The following is a 4,317-nucleotide window of genomic DNA, read 5'->3' on the forward strand; positions in this document are numbered from 1 at the left end:
TCCACTCCAACCCTGACTCCTGCGCCCCCCTGCCCTGAGCTACCTGGCTGCTTCTGCTGCCACTGCCCCCCCAGGTCTCAGGCAGGAAGCCACCTTGTCCCAGCGCAGGGAGCCACACCACATGGGGACTATTATGGGCCGTGGTTTGGTTCCGAGATGGACACAGACCTGCCCTGGCTTGAGGGGCTGCGCAGGTTAGCCGGGCACGCACAGACCTGCAGCGCTGCCGGCTCCAGGCCCAGGACACAGGCAGAGAGCGGTACCTACAGTCAGACGGTGCCGTGGCAGCGGCACCACGCACGAGTTTGTCACGGCCACGTGGAGGCAGCTCCCAACATGAGTCCGGCATGGGGCAACAAGCAGTGGCTCACGTGGTCGCTGCACGCTCCTGGGACCTCACGTGATAGCGGCACGTGTGGTTGCGGTGGCCACCTGCGCGCCATCCCACAGCCCGGCAATGACCTTTGCCCAGTTCGTGGCCCAAAAGCAACCAACTGGGAACCGAGACCAGAAGCTGCCTAGGTATGCGCTGTAATTGCGTCCCCCGGGAACGGGGCCCGGAGTCGATTGGCTCCGGCAAGCACTCAGCTGGCACCGGGTCTGCGAGTGGCAGGCAGAGGGAGACACGGGCCCGGGAGGGACTGGTTCAGACTCAAACCCAGCTGGGACAGGGACTGGGGGTCGGAGGTTTCCTGCGACGGCACAGCGAGTGTGGCACCCCAGCTCCCGTGGCAGCGATGGAGGCTGGAACCGCTCTGACACGGCGCCGCTCTGCTCCTGGCTTGGGCGGGGTGGTGCCCTGCCTCTGGCAGGTCCTGATGTCACTGGGCGCGGGTTCGCCAGGAAATCCTACCCTGGGTGGGCAGAAGAGAAGCGACACGGTGCATGCTGGGCCATGTAGCGTTTCCCCGGGCCCATAGCCTCCACAGGCCCCCAGGGCACCATAGGAGGAGCATTTCCAACAGATCTAGAGAAGTGATTATTCCCTTTTATTGGGCACTGGTGAGGCCACATGTGGAGTGTTGCATCCAGTCCTGGGCCCCCCATTACCGAAAGGATGTGGACGCATTGGAGAGGGTCCAGCGGAGGGCAACTGAAATGATTTGGGGCCTGGAGCACATGACCTACGAGCAGAGACCGAGGGGTTTGGGCATCCTTAGGCTAGAGAAGAGCGAGGCGAGATTTGATAGCAGCCTTCGCCTCCCCGCAGCGGGGTTCCCGAGGGGCTGTTCTCCGTAGTGCCAGATGCAGGAATGCCCCCGGTACCAGGTAGCAATTCTGTAGTGGAGCCACAGCGACACCTGGTGGCCACCTGCGATAACGGACTCAGCAATTCTGTAGTGGAGCCACAGCGACACCTGGTGGGCACCTGCGATAAGGGACTCAGCAATTCTGTAGTGGAGCCACAGCGACACCTGGTGGCCACCTGCGATAAGGGACTCAGCAATTCTGTAGTGGAGCCACAGCGACACCTGGTGGGCACCTGCGATAACGGACTCAGCAATTCTGTAGTGGAGCCACAGCGACACCTGGTGGCCACCTGCGATAAGGGACTCAGCAATTCTGTAGTGGAGCCACAGCGACACCTGGTGGCCACCTGCGATAACGGACTCAGCAATTCTGTAGTGGAGCCACAGCGACACCTGGTGGGCACCTGCGATAACGGACTCAGCAATTCTGTAGTGGAGCCACAGCGACACCTGGTGGCCACCTGCGATAACGGACTCAGCAATTCTGTAGTGGAGCCACAGCGACACCTGGTGGCCACCTGCGATAATGGACTCAGCAATTCTGTAGTGGAGCCACAGCGACACCTGGTGGGCACCTGCGATAACGGACTCAGCAATTCTGTAGTGGAGCCACAGCGACACCTGGTGGCCACCTGCGATAACGGACTCAGCAATTCTGTAGTGGAGCCACAGCGACACCTGGTGGCCACCTGCGATAACGGACTTAGCAATTCTGTAGTGGAGCCACAGCGACACCTGGTGGCCACCTGCGATAATGGACTTAGCAATTCTGTAATGGAGCCACAGCGACACCTGGTGGGCACCTGCGATAACGGACTCAGCAATTCTGCGATGGGGCCAGAGGACACCGCTTGCATCACTCAGCGCCGCCGTCACTGTTGCTCCATTTAGAGCCGTGGTCACCGACCAGTCGATTGCGAGGCGTCCTGTCCGCCCTGCCCCCATTTCCCTCCCACCCCCGAGAAGACCCACTACCTACCTCAAGTGAAAATGGAGGTAGTGTCGGCTTCCCGGGGATGGACAGAAGTCCCGCCGCTTAGTGCCACTTGCGGCGATTCCGGAGTGCACTAGCTGCTCTGCTGGGTGTACTGTGGGAGGGAGCATCGGCTCCCTGCACCGCACGGAAGGGGTGAGTCAGCCCTGGGGGAGGCAAGCGCGGGGGGATCGGCCCCGGGGCAGGCGCACACGGAGCTTCCCTGCGCGGGGGGGGGGGTCGTCGACCCCGGGGCAGGCATGTGCAGAGCTTCTTTGCGCCAGGGGTTGGCGTGGGGCTTCCCTGCACTGGGGGGGGGGCGGCCCCTGGGCAGGCGCACGTGCGGGGCTTCCCTACACTGGGGGGGGGCTTCTCTGCACTGGGGGGGTGGAATCCTGGGAGGAGGCAGATGCAGGGGACTCTACCTCCATTGGCACCCCACTCCCCAGCCCCCACTCCCCAGCTACAGAACTCTGTCCCCACTCCCGTCCCCACTCCCCTGTCCTCTGCCCTCCCAGCACCCTGTTCCTTCTCCCCTGCCCCCACCCGCAGAACTCTGTCCCCACAAAATGTATAATTATAAATGCTTCATTTTAGATGTAAATAGCATGAATAAAAAGCAGACCATTTATTTCATAACTATAAACATGTGATTTTAATTTTATATATCACGTAATTTAAAAATAAACTGTTTTTCAGAGTGTGTAAGTAAGGGCTGGGGATAGCAAGTGATAGACAGGAGGAGAATAGAGAGGGCGGGGCTTTAAGGAAGGGGTGGGGCAGTAGATCTTTGCCTGTTCTGAGATTTAAAAAGTGATCTTGGGTGTAGAAAGGTTGGAGAGCACTGATTTAGAGTATTGCTACATGAATTACTGTGACTGGCCACCTGGAGTTGCTGTTGCTCTAGGGCAGCAGCACTGTGTCCATTCCCCCTATTGGCCTGCAAGATCTGTTCTGCCACTCTCCCTGGCGGTGAAAATGCTTCTGCCAAAAGGTTAAACTTAAACAACAAATGGTCTGGTAGCACTATATAGACTAACAATACATCTGGGCTGTGTCTAGACTGGCAAGTTTTTCCACAAAATCATCTGCTTTTGCGGAAAAACGTGCCAGCTGTCTACACTGGCCGCTTGAATTTCCGCAAGAACACTGACGATCTCATGTAAGATTGTCAGTGCTTCTGCGGGAATACTATGCTGCTCCCGTTCGGGCAAAAGTCTTTTTCCGAAAAACTTCTGCGCAAAAGGGCCAGTGTAGACAGCAGAGAGTTGTTTTCCGCAAAAAAGCCCTGATTGCCATTTTCGCGCTCGGTGCTTTTTTGCGGAAAAGCGCGTCTAGATTGGCCACGGACACTTTTCCGCAAAAAGTGCTTTTGTGGAAAACCGTCCTGCCACTCTAGACGCGATTTTCCAAAAATGCTTTTAACAGAAAACTTTTCCGTTACAAGCATTTCCGGAAAATCCTGCCAGTGTAGACGTAGCTGTAGATGGATCGTGAGCGTTCGTAGCCGGTGGGGAGCCCGGCTGGGCCAGCGTGCATTCCCCCTTTAATCTACGGCCCATTGGGGACACCAGTGGGTGGCTCCTTCGGCGTGTCCCTGGCACCTTACCCCCGTCCCAGACCCCTGTCCCTCCTCGGGCGTCTCCAGATCCTCAGTGGGGTTCTGGCTTCACTTCCCCCCACCCCGTCCGTGGCCCCACAACGGCGTGAGCCCTGCTCCGGCCCTGGCCGAGCCGCCGTGCGCCGCGCCCAGAGGCGGGTGCGCTGCAGCCACGGGGCCTGTCCCCTGGGTCACCTCGGGGTGCTGGGCGGGGCAGGGGGCCGGGCTGGCTCCGCCCCCCGCACATTGTCTGCCCCGGGCCAGGCGCCCCTCCTGCGGGGGGGGGGGGGGGGAGAAGTGGGCGGCGCGTCACACGGGGACGTGTCAAGTCCGTGTCATTCTCCTGTGAGCCACCGGCTCGGCCTTCCCCGCGTCATCGCCCCGCCCGCTCGGGGCGCCCAGAAGGGCGGGGGCAGCTGCAGGGGCTTCTGGGAGATGTAGTTGCCCCGGACTCCATTTCCCAGAAGCACGTGAGAGGGGCAGGATCTCCCAGC

Source organism: Pelodiscus sinensis, unplaced genomic scaffold, assembly GCF_049634645.1.
Source record: "Pelodiscus sinensis isolate JC-2024 unplaced genomic scaffold, ASM4963464v1 ctg83, whole genome shotgun sequence".
Lineage (NCBI taxonomy): Eukaryota > Metazoa > Chordata > Testudines > Trionychidae > Pelodiscus > Pelodiscus sinensis.